The sequence below is a fragment of the Thalassophryne amazonica genome, chromosome 19 (genome assembly GCF_902500255.1).
Source record: "Thalassophryne amazonica chromosome 19, fThaAma1.1, whole genome shotgun sequence".
In the NCBI taxonomy this organism is placed as follows: Eukaryota; Metazoa; Chordata; class Actinopteri; order Batrachoidiformes; family Batrachoididae; genus Thalassophryne; species Thalassophryne amazonica.
Window position 1 is genome coordinate 31,600,335 of NC_047121.1, and position 13,195 is coordinate 31,613,529.

Sequence of the window (13,195 nt, forward strand, 5' to 3'; positions counted from 1 at the left end):
CTTTTGGCACGGTGGATCATTGTATACTGCTCAGTAGGTTGGAGTATCACTATGGGATTGCTGAGAATGTCCTTGTATGGTTGACATCCTACCTTGCCAGTCGCTCTTTCTGTGTCCTGTACAATCATGTCACCTCAAACATGAAATACAGGGTTCCACGGGGATCCGTTTTAGGCCCCCTACTTTTTTCCCTTTATATAGCATCCATTGGACATATACTGCGATTTTATGGAATGGTTGATTTTCAAGTTACCACTGGGTAGCCGATATGCACACGTGCAATGATGTCATATCTGGGGCAGTTAGGGAAACCCGCATGTTTGACACATTCATGCCAAGCAAATTCCTCACGTGTGGTCACCGTTTGGAGCTGTGAAAGGTACAAATTGCTTTTAAAATATTTCTCTTGGTGACAGCAGAGATACTGTTATTGTTTATTGAGGACACCGAACACACAACACAGCTCTCCCTAACCAGACGTCTTGGTGGGAACATTTCTTGAAAATGTCCCATTACCTTTCACTGCTATGCTGATGATACTCGGCTGTACATGCCGATAACTGCTGGCAATCTCATACACATCAAGACTTGAAGATTGTCTTGCTTCAAGTGAAAAACTGGATGTCTAGCAATTTCTTACTTTTAAATTCGGAGAAGACAGAAATGATGGGTCATTGGTCTAGCGAGACATCAACATCAGTTTGACCACCTAACACTTAATTTAGACCTAGGTGATGTGACAGTCAGATCGCCCGCTGCATGTTATGATCTGATGGTCTGTCAAGGGCTGCAGCGTGCGTGTGCTCGCTTGCTGCAGCCTGTCACCAAGCGATATATGTTTTTATTTATGTCCACGTGATGACAGCAAGCAGACACATGCGCGTCACAGTAAGCAGTTGTTAGTCCATGTCCGTCCAAACACAATACATGTTGTCCAGCTGGGATGTCCAGATCCACAGATCTCCACAGCTGCTTCTGTCGATGGCCACGCCTCCTGTCAGTTCAGTGTACACACCAGTGCCACACCGTGGGGCACTTAGACAAATTTCACTGCATGACAATGATTGTCTGCTGACTGTTGTCATGTTAATAGTGTGAATGGTCACACTTTTTCTAAGTGCCAAATGAGCGGTGTTAGATGTTCGTACGTGTCACCTGAAATTTGGCTGACACCTGCCGCGAGAGGGTTCAATGGGCTCGCACAGCGCACACTCTGTCTTTCAGCCACTGGTGTGTGCAAACAGATGTAGCAACAGGTGTACGAGGCAGCTACGATTTTACATGTTTTGCACACGATTTCTGCTCCATTCGCACTTCATGCGCAAATTGACCAAATTCGCACAATGTGTGAAGGGGCCTAAAGTCATGACTGTATTTTTAAGAGATTCAGATATTTGGGGCAGAGCAGAACCTTCTTTGAAACAAATTCATTCACTAAAGTTGGAAGCAGATGCGAAAAGTAGAAATTCTGGAGGTGTTTCATGTGTCTGTAAAGACTGTGTCAAAGGAAATGTCCAACTCCAGATGTCCAGATAACCAGCTGCAGGCACATCACTGTCAAATGGACGTGGAGGAATGTAAAATAAAATGTAAAAATATGGCTTAGAGTTTATTTTAATTAAGGCTCACATGTATTCTGTCACATTAGTTCATACATTATAAATAACAAAGGCATCGCAGGTCAAGGCATCTGCCTGAACACCCTGCTGTTTGCATTTCACCTGATGCTGAAACTCAATCCCAGGCTCAGTGATGTGGGACTTTAAGGCTTCTGCTGGCCTCTACGTCTGCCTTAAGGTAAATAAGCTGTGTCCCAAGACCTCTTCCAGCAGAACGGAACCAACCTTATTACTGTGCAGGTCCTGATACGCCTCAGAGCTTTTCAGATTGTTCACTGCTTCAAACGGCCTTGTTTTTGCTTATAACTGACTTTAGAATAATTTAAGAGGTTTTACCTTGTCATCTGATGGTTAATAATCCCATTAATCCATTTGATCACTTTGGGTGAAGAGAGTCCATTTCAGACAAGCTGCTGACCTTCGAAATGACACGTGTAGTGGAGGCAGGGCGGACCAATTTTTAGGGGGGGACCATTCAGTCTGCGACACCGGTTCATACCAGAAGTCTCACCCATAATTCACACAAGGCCTCATGGGGGCTAGGAATAAGGTGGATACCTTTCATCTGTCACATTTGTTCATGCTAATGTTGATGATAGTTGTCTTACGAATGTAAAATGGTAAAAACTTTTTTTGGGTGCATTAGCAGACACAGTGTCATGGCAGAGTGGTTCAGATGAAATTCTTGTGATAAATAAAACATTTAAAATCCAGACTGCAGCGCCACAGAAGGCAGGTCTGACATTGTTAAGGTCTCATGTTGTAAATGTGTGTAAGTGCAGCTACACAAAGAGCTGCAGGTGGGAGAGTCTTTGCATTATTTATGGCCCCTTCACACATAGTGCGAAGTGTGGACAAAAATGGGAAAACAGCACGAAACAGTTCGAAATTAGCACACATGAGCAGGCGTGCACAACACCAGCGCAACGGTTTGTGCACGCGATGGTGTCTTTCGAGCAGAAACACCACATCACGCTGCTGATTTGGAGGAAAATGAAAAAACCAGCTGTATAATTAGTGAATATCACTGAGTTGATATAAATAATACATAAAGGGGGACGCAATACAGAACTCCACGGTTAAATAACCCTGGTTTAAAAAACCCCACAACATTCACAGGATTTGAACCCAGACAGTAACTCTCCCACTCGTCCACAATCACTGTCTTGTAAAAGAAATGTGAAATGTCTCTAATCAACAAGCAGACAAACGTATTTTCTAAAAAAAAAAAGAAGAAAAGTGCCGTGATAACTGATCAAACAGCGTTTGCTACAGTGTATTTCTGCTGATATGTGACTGAAAGTTGGGTATTTGTCGTACTGTTGGCCTGTCATATGGTCCTGCGGTGCCCCGCTCACTGTCCTCTCAGACAGACGTGATGTTCAGATCACTTGCTGTGTGTCCACATAAACTGACGCTGCTTTAAATGTTGTGTGTAGACGCCTGTGTGACGTCCTCCTGCTGTTCAGGAAATCAAAAAGTGCACAGTGACAGAGTTTTCACATTATCAGGTCAGGTCCACCACAACACAGAACCACCTTGGATCCTGGATGGCAACCACCCAGCCAGATAACTGGGCCATCCCCACCTCTTGAAAGTAGCCATCTGTCAGCTGCAGTCAGGTGATACATAAGAGTCTCGTAGTCTGGTGAAATGGACACTGCATGTGTAGCGGCTGCACTCTGCGTTGTGTTGTTATGACTCCGCCCATTCGCTCCCCTCGGGACGCAAACTCATGATCAGACATGGAAGTCGGACTCTCTAACCAGAAGGCTAAAACCCAGGGCTCTGGCCTTGTGACCAGAGAATCCTTTTGAGCTGTTGGGAGTGAGGTTTACTAACTACATCTGCACAGCGACACCTGCTGGCCTCCGTTACACATGTGACACAAGAATTATCTTTTGGAATTATCTTTTGGGGTACGCACGTTTCTACAGCTATTGTTCTACTGTGGACATGTAAAGGTGATGCTGGGAACTGTAGTGTGAAAACAAGAAGTCATCAGAGTGATGTGCACATCAGAGACACACTTATGAACATTTAACACACCCACGCGTTTGCAATTATATGGATGGATATTAAAATGATGCGTAAACCGATTTTGATTGTCAAGGCCACTGTTACTGGAGGTGTGCACAGAACAGCGGTAGGCCCAGAGCACAATACGGCGAGAACCCAGAGGTTGTCTGTGCACACACAGGTGCTAACCACGCTGCACCTGTCAAAGTTCCATCAATGTTCAAGTCATATGTGGAGGCTGCACAATGCCCGATGGGAGGGAAGGGTGATGGGGGGGGGGGGGGGGCGCGCTTGTGTTTATTCATGTAATTGTCCTGAACGAAAACCAGAGTGGGCACAATTGGACATGTGCACATTCAAATGTTTTTATTATTATTATTAATGTCTTTTTTTATTTTTGCTTGATGGTGAGCTGCAGAGCTTCTTTACAGGCTTCCTGTGCTCTGTATTTGTCAGTAAACGCGTTTGTAAATTGTGAATGGTCAGCAGAGGCGCACCTCACCTTTTTAACATCAGTGTGTGTGGACTACAGGACAACTGGCGAGCAGCTTGGTAGAAGACAACTGTTATGATTATTTATTAGAAAGTGGAAGAAACACAAGATGACTGTCAATCTCCCTCAGTCTGGGATTCCATGCAAGATCTCACTTTGTGGGGTAAGGATGATTCGGAGAAGGCTCAGAACTACAGAGGAGGACCTGGTGAATGACCTGAAGAGAGCTGGGACCACAGTCACACAGATTACATTAGTAACACATGATGCTGTCATGGTTTAAAATCCTGCAGGGCAGCAAGCTCCCCCTGCTCAAGCCAGCGCATGTCCAGGCCTGTTTGAAGTTCACCAGTGACCATCTTGATGATCCAGAGGAGGCATGGGAGAAGGTCATGTGGTCAGATGAGACCAGAATAGAGCTTTTTGGAATCAACTGCACTTACCATGTTTAGAGGATGAGAACAACCCCAAGAAAACCATCCCAATCATGAAGCATGGGGGTGGAAACATCATACTCTGGGGGTGCTCTTCTGCAAAGGGGACAGGACGACTGCATCGTATTGAAGGGAGGATGGATGGGGTCATGTATTGCGAGATTTTGCCAAACAACCTTCTTCCCTCAGTAAGAGCACTGAAGATGGGTCATGGCTGGGTCTTCCAACATGACAATGACCCCAAACACACAGCCAGGGCAACTAAGGAGGGGCTCCATAAGAAGCATTTCAAGGTCCTGGAGTGGCCTGACCAGTCTCCAGACCTGAACTCAATATAAAATCTTTGGAGGGAGCTGAAACTCCAAACCTGAAAGATCTAGAGAAGATCTGTATGGAGGAGTGGACCAAAATCCCTGCTGCAGTGTGTGCAAACCTGGTGAAAAACTACAGGAAACGTTTGACCTCTGTAATTGCAAACAAAGGCTACTGTACCAAAATGGTAAATGGTAAATGGACTGCATTTATATAGCGCTTTTCCATCTGCATCAGACACTCAAAGCACTTTACAAATAATGCCTCACATTTACCCCGATGTGGGGGTGCTGCCATCCAAGGCGCTCACCGGAAGCAGTAGGGGATTAAAGACCTTGCCCAAGGGTCCTTAGTGATTTTCCAGTCAGGCTGGGATTTGACCTGAGGATCTTCTGGTCTCAAACCCAACGCCTTAAAGTAGACCTGCATTGAAATAAATGTGGTCAGATCTCAGAAAGAAATAGCTGATATGTATTTATAAGACACTTATGAATGCAGTAAAGTAAATCTGTAAGCCCAAATTTGTAATTCAGCGGAGAAATCTTCATTTAAAAATGACAAATTTGCAGCTAAAATTTGGCCCTCAGCGAAAACTGTTTGTACATCCGGGTCATTGCAGTGACGTCCGGCAGAAGACGGCGTGCTCCCGCCTTCAGTCCGATCCCGCATTGAAACTGATTTTATCTGTTAGTAATGTTACTGTTATACACACCCTGGTTTCAACATCCAAAAGTAAGCTGCAATGAATGCGAGATACAGCTCTGCATGCTCAGATCAGCGGCGACATCGACAGCGGGTAACGTTCTTCCCTGATGCCTCTCTCTCTGCCTCCGCTGCGCTTACTGAGTCTGCGTGCTCGGTAAATGCTGAAGCGGGCCACTCACATCGCCCCCCGTGTCTGCTGTGCAGCCGGCACCACGTCCCTGTCTACTGAATGGAGGTGCAGCCAACTTGGCAAAAGTCCAGAGACTACGCTCGCTGTTTTGATGCGGAGCGGCCGGTGACACCTGTTGCTGCAAGGACAGACTTTCCGCAGCGCCGGTAATCGGAGCCGCAGAGCTCCGTGGCCGCTGAGAGAGGTTTATATCTTTTTAATGACTTGGATTCTTTGCAGGTCCCGCCTCCGTACCCCGCGACGGTAACACCGGAGGCGAAAGAAGGTAGATTTTCAATGTGACACCACTCAGTCAAATGGGTGTATGAATAAGTTCCCCAAAATAATTTTCAAGCACAAATAAAAGAAATGTGTACTCACCAAACGTGCTGCAAGACAATATGAAGTTTTAAAAAAGTAGATCCTTCCGTATAAGACAAGAAAAAGGTGCAGATGCAAACTGACGTAAATCCACAAATTACAGTTGGCGCGCATAGTGCATGCTGGGATAGGGTCTTTTCCCTGACGTCTCGGCAGCGTCCCGGATGTGCTGACAGTTTTGCGGAGGGCTAAATTTTAGCTGTAAATTTGTCATTTTTAAATTAAGATTTCTCTGTTGAATGACAGATCTGGGCTTGCAGATTTACTTTACTACATTCAGAAGGATCTTATGTGTAAATATAAGTCATTTTTTGGTCCAAAGATCTGACTGCATTTATTTCAATGCAGGTCTACTTTAACCATTAGACCATGAAAAGTTACCAAATATTAACATTGATTTTCACAGGTGTTGAAATACTTATTTGCAGCAGTAACATACAAATAAATTATTAAAAAAAATCATACATTGTGATTTCCGTATTTTTTTTTTTTTTTTAAAGATTATATGTCTCACAGTGGACATGCACCTAAGATGAAAATTTCAGACCCCTCCATGATTTCTAAGTGGGAGAGCTTGCAAAATCACAGGGTGTTCAAATACTTATTTTCCTCACTGTACTTATTTCATGCAATAAAATGCAAATTAATTATTTAAAAATCACACAATGTGATTTTCTGGATTTTTTTTTTTTTTTTTAGATTCTGTCTCTCACAGTTGAAGTGTACCTACAATAAAAATTACAGATCTCTCCATTCTTTGTAGGTGGGAAAACTTGCAAAATTGGCAGTGGATCAAATACTTATTTCCCCCACTGTACATACTTCATTGTTTTATTTTTTTTTAACTTGGTACAACAATTCTGTTCCATTCCACTGAGGAAAAAATGCACTTTTGAGTTCTCTAACTTTTAACAGCTGACTGACTGTTGCGTGATTATAAACACATTTGCAAAGGAGCCATACTGAAGATAAAGACTCATATTTTTTTAATGAACAACTTGAGTGATTAGAGTCTTTATTCAAAGCCGGAAGCTGCAGGTGTGGCAGAAACAGAGTTTTTGTCGAGAGTTGAGGTTAAGTCGCAGCACAGTGCAGACTGGCTCCACAGAAATACACAGCACTGTCATTTAATGTCAGATTGGAAATTGTGAGGGTCCCATGTTCACGTCCATCTCCGTTAAAGCTGATTTTGTCCCTTAAATCATCTTGAGGGAATGCAGAGTTTACATTCAGATATCCCAGGAACTTCAGAGCTCTGTGGACGTCTTGTTTGTACCAGACAATCTGATCGTAATGTTGAATACTGTGTGAGCAGGTAATCTGACTGGAAACAGACTCTCCAATGGTCTGTATAATGAAAGGTGGCATTTGAAGGACATTGGAGGAACCTGTGGAGAAATCATAGATTACAATTAAACATTCATTGTGAGCTGCTGTAAAGTGTTTCCTGTGTGGAATGTGTGTTTTTTTTTCTCACCAGTAATCCACGGCAGATACAATAAGAACAATATTAAGATTGTGAATATCATCTTCAACAACTTCAGCTGTGAGTCGGTTACAGAGGGAAGTGTCAGTCACTGTGTGGTGTGAGGCGTTCACAGGCTGCTGGTAATCGCAGTAAATGCAGGTGTTTGTGGGAGTGTCATGTGATTCCTCCAAAGTATTAACTATAATCACTAACGATCAATATATTTCATATTCTCAACTGAAAACTGAAAACAAAAGAAGTTGGCACAAAATTGTTCATGGTATAAAAAGCAAATGGAAAAAGGTTGACAAGGCTTTGGGGGGAAAAAACAGTTTGATGAAAAATGTGGAAATTTACTGATTCTCAAAAAATTAAGTTAACAATTTGCATGGATGTATCGGTAGTGCATCTGGAAAATATTCACAGCGCTTCACTTTTCCCACATTTTGTTATGTTACAACCTTATTCCAAAATGAATGAAATTCATTTTTTTCTCAACATTCTACTAGTGCAGCAGATAACATATTTATATTAATATTTAATTAATGTTATAATTAATATTTACAGAGGAATCCTACAAATATCTGCTGCACTATACATACAATACCCCATAATGAATGTGAAGGGTTTTTTTTTTTTTTAATATTTGTACAAATTTATGGAAAATTAAAAAAAAAAAAAGAAATCACATGTACATAAATATTCAGCCTTTGCCATGAAGCTCAAAATTGAGCTCAGGTGCATCCTGTTTCCACTGATCATCCTTGAGATCTTTCTACAGCTTAATTGGAGTCCACCTGGGGTAAATTCAGTTGATTAGACATGATTTGGAAAGACCTGTCTACATATAAGGTTCCACACTTGACAGTGCATGTCAGAGCACAAACCAAGCATGAAGTCAAATGAATTGTCTCGAGGTACAAATCAGGGGAATTTTAGCTCCACCACGACTCTTCCTAGAGCTGGCTGCCTCTCTAAACTGAGCGAGGGGGAGAATGGCTTTAATCAGGGAGTTGATCAAGACCCCGATGGTCACTCTGTCAGAGCTCCAGCAGCAATCTACCAATCAAGTCTGTATGGTAGAGTGGCCAGATGGAAGCCACTCCTTAGTTAAAGGCACATGGCAGCCCACCTGGAGTTTGCCAAAAGGCACCTGAAAGACTCTCAGACCACGAGAAACAAAAAAGCTCTGGTCTGATGAGACAAAGATTCAACTCTTTGGCGTGAATGCCAGGCATCATGTTTGGAGGAAACCAGGCACCATCCCTACAGTGAAGCATGGTAGTAGCAGCATTATGCTGTGGGGATGTTTTTCAGTGGCAGGAACTGGGAGACTAGTCAGGATTGAGGGAAAGATGAATGCAGCAATGTACAAAGACATCCTGGATGAAAAACACACAAGATATCAAAGGAGTGGCTTCAGGACAACTCTGAGAATGTCCTAGAGTGACCCAGTCAGAGCCCAGACCTGAATCCAACTGAACATCTCTGGAGAGATCTGAAAATGTCTGTGCACCAACGTTCCCCATCCAACCTGATGGAGCTTGAGAGGTGCTGCAAAGAGGAATGGACAAAACTGCCCAAAGATTGGTGCGCCAAGCCTGTGGCATCATATTCAAGAAGACTTGAGGCTGTAATTGCTGCAAAAGGTGTGGCGGTCCTAGAGTGATTTACTCCCCGGGGTGAAACCCCCCACCCACCCCCACCCCCGCACACTAACATGGCCACCACCTCCGCCCCACCACCCATGAAAACACTAACTTCGTCCAGAACACCCACAATCCCACAAATTAACTCACAACAGCTATTTTCAAGAACAAATTTCCGGTTTTAATGACTACTGCAATAACAAACACAAAGAAATTGGCACAGTCTAATGTGTCATCATCCATGGACTTATCTGCAATGATCATCTCAAAAGTTTGCAGGAGGCATCATAATTGTTTGCCACAGTGCTCACTATCTGTGATGTGAAATTCCATCAAGTAGGAGCATTTCTGGGCAACCTTGAGCAGCCTGCAGACTCAACAAAAGACATTCTCTTTGTGGATTTTGAGAAAAATGTGGCAAACCCAGAGAGTGATGCAAAAAATATCCTGCACTCAGATAAGCATTTAGCCCCCTGAGACAGAACCAGATTCAGTCTGTGTGCATAGCAATGCACAAACATTGCACTGGGGGCTGTTGCTTTAACTTTGGCCTGCAAACCATTGAGAGCTGAAGTCATGACAGCAGCCATGGCTTCTTCGTAAGGAAGACTATCAAATGGCTTTGCCAAAATCCGGTCCACAACATTTAAATTGTATGCCATTATGTGCAGCTTGCTACCTAGCTAGCTCGCTAGCTGGGACTGACGCGAGGCTAGTGTGTCCGCCTGTGAGTGCTTTGTGACGGTGGAGGAGCTCAGCAGCACCCGCTGCTCGGTAGGGACAGAAACTGCGATAGAAGTCAGAAAGAGTGATAGAAGTCAGTCTCCAAACACAAGCAGCTACAAAAAACAAACACCAGAAATAGAAGCTTGATTTGTCGCTAGTCATTTTTAACAAAGAAAATCCCGCTAAGAGGATTAGGAAAGTCTCTGGTTCAACTCAGAACAGAATGAAAATTAAAAAATGCTCCCACGGATGTTTACACCAAAAGATCGCTGATTCGCTCATTTCACTGTCAATCAAAAAGGGATTCAGCCTCAGACAGATCATCCAATCATCATGCAGAAGCTGAGCGTCCGGGCCAGCCGAGGCCAGCCCACTGCCCCATAGACCCCCAGACACGCTGAGCGTCCGATGGGCGGGACAAAGCCCAGCATTTATCCAATGACTCGTCTCGCTTCGCTGCAGTCTTTGTGTCGCTATTGAACTCTGTGGACCGTTTAAAGCACTGTGAAGCTGCGGGTTTGAGTGAGAGGAAAGCCGTGTCGTTACCAGTGATAAGAAGCTGATTCTGAACAAAAGTTGAGCGCGTTGTAACCACGAACCCCCCCACCCTGTTTTTTTTTTGTTTTTTTTGACCGTTTTTTTTTTTTCCCGCACGGTCATGCCGCCCACCCCGCGATGCCACCCCGGGCAGCTGCCTGGTCGCCCCGCCTCCAGGACCGTCCCTGTCTGCAAAGTATTGAGCAAAGGGTGTGACTACTTATGTACACGTGATTCTTAGTTTTTATTTTAAAAAATTGCAAAAAGAAAAAACTTTTTTTCATGTTGTCATTATGTGGTGCTGTGAATAGAATTTTGAATGAAAAAATGAATTTACTCCAGTTTGTAATAAGGCTGTAACATAAAATGTTAAAATGTGTCACTAAACTGTAAAAGTCTGATGGTATTTACTCAGTAATGACTGACTGGGAATTACTTGAAAAGATTCATGGAGTTGTAGTTTGAATGATCGTATCAGTCAGGTAACAGTTTTAACTTTGTCAGTGTAAAACGTACCCACAACACAGACGTACAAACATCCAGTCTTATTGTATATGAGATAAGTATTTGGTTGCTGTTTATCTTTCAAGTGTTTTTTTTTTTTCTTCAGGGTCACCACAACAGAACCCCTACAGAATTGTGTTGGGATTTGGCACAATTTTAATACCAGGTGCCCTTCCTGATCAGAGTCTACTTATGCCCAGAGAAACAGGCACAGTCTCTGGTCTTCCTAAGAGGTCTCCTATCCAAGTTCTAATCAGGACCTACCCTGCTGGTCTTGTGAGATCTAATGGGAACAGATGGAACAGCTGCTGAGATAAATGTCTGGTACCGCTGTTATAACTGTGCACAGTTTGTAAGCCTCATTAAATACATTTGTTTCACCAAGATGACTCGGCACAGAGATACAGTCTTTGTCATGCAGTACCAGAGGTTTTGTTACCACAGATGTTCCACAGTGAACGCTGGTCACAGAGTTATTAAAAATCTGCAGGCATAAGGAACCTAAAACACACAAAGAGCAGCCAGAGTCTATAAATAAATCTCATTATTAGACACAGAGAGGTCACGCAGCATTTCAGGCAGGTGGCAGCGTCGGGCCATCAGGGTGTGCCGGACTGGGATCAAGATCTCGAGGACAGAAATTCAGAAACCAGACAAGGTGCGGATGAACGTGGGAAAACAAGGCTCAGAGACTTGTGACTGTCAGAAAAAATACTCCAGCTGATGAATGATGTGTGTTTGTGTGTGGTACACTCCACGTCACATACACACAAGAAAACACAACAAGCGAAACAAAACCAGAGCAGTACGGAATAAAATAAAAGTCAAAAACTCAGGAGAATCACTAACATGCGTGAAAATATTATCCTGCCCCCTGGTGTCAAAGAACAAAAGCAACTAATTAGTAGAACAATAAAAGAGTAATTAGCAAGTTCAATTGACATTCAGGTTTTCAAACCACCAGCTGAAGAATTTGTGTGGCTGGCAGTGTTGCCGCAGTTACTTTGAAAAGTTATTTCATTAGTTACTTTATACAGTTACATTTTACAGATACTTTATACAGTTACTTTATTAGCAGCTGCGATCAACTTGTCGGCTCCTCAGTGTAACGAATAAAATAACTCGTAATCTGACTTGGTTATTTTTTAGGACAGAGTACTCAGAAAAGCAACTATTAGTTACTTTGCTGATTACGCAATCGTAACAGTAACCAAGTTAGATTACAAGTTACCTTATTAGTTACAAACTGTCAGCAGCTGCTAATAAAGTAACTGCAGAAAGTTGCTAATGAAATAACCAAATAACGTAACTAATAAAATAAGTTTTCAAAGTAACTGGCAACACTGGAGATGCTGGAATTGAACGCGTGCACCAGCCTCAGCCGACTTTATATACTCAAGAAAAATAGTAGTTAAACACCTTTGATTTAATTTCCATTTGTCATGAATTGATGTAAAAGATTTAATAGTTCTTCTTGTACAAAAGATTAATCTTTGTGAGCCCTTCACCTTTTCCAAAAGATCGTATTACTGGCAGGTGTGTATTATCGAGATGCTGAATAAATAACATGATTATTGCACAGGTGTGCTTTAGACTGATCACAATAAACAAACAAACAAATAAATAAATAAACAATTGTCCTTTAACAATTTTTTTGCAATCACTGTTTTTATTCTAGTTGAAGCCAACCTACATTATACAATTATAGACGTTTGATGAGGTGTACCCTTGGCCAAGACCTCGGTGAACCCCATCCTGACCAGGTCCGCATAATCACGGGTACACCGAAATAAAAAGTCTATAACTGCTTTTTTATATGGCGAACAAGAAAATTGGGAGTTTGTCAAACATACTAAAACTGAAAAATCAATCTCAAGTTTCAACTCTTTATTATTACTGTCATACTGCACCAACTGACATCCCATCGATCGACTGGAGATGCCTGTTAAGTCCGTGATGAAGAGTCATCAGGCTTGTTTTCTTATAAAGTTCACCATTCGCCTGTCTAGCTTGCGGGTAAAATAGATCAAGTACTCCGTCAAGCATCCGTCTGTCATAAGTTTCAAAGTTAGGGGCATGTCCCTTTTCAGTGACGTATTTGCCAAACAGGTTGGCTGCTGACTGTGTGATTTTCTGCAGGTGTTCTTCACAACTTTTTTGTGTAAAATTCATTGTAAGT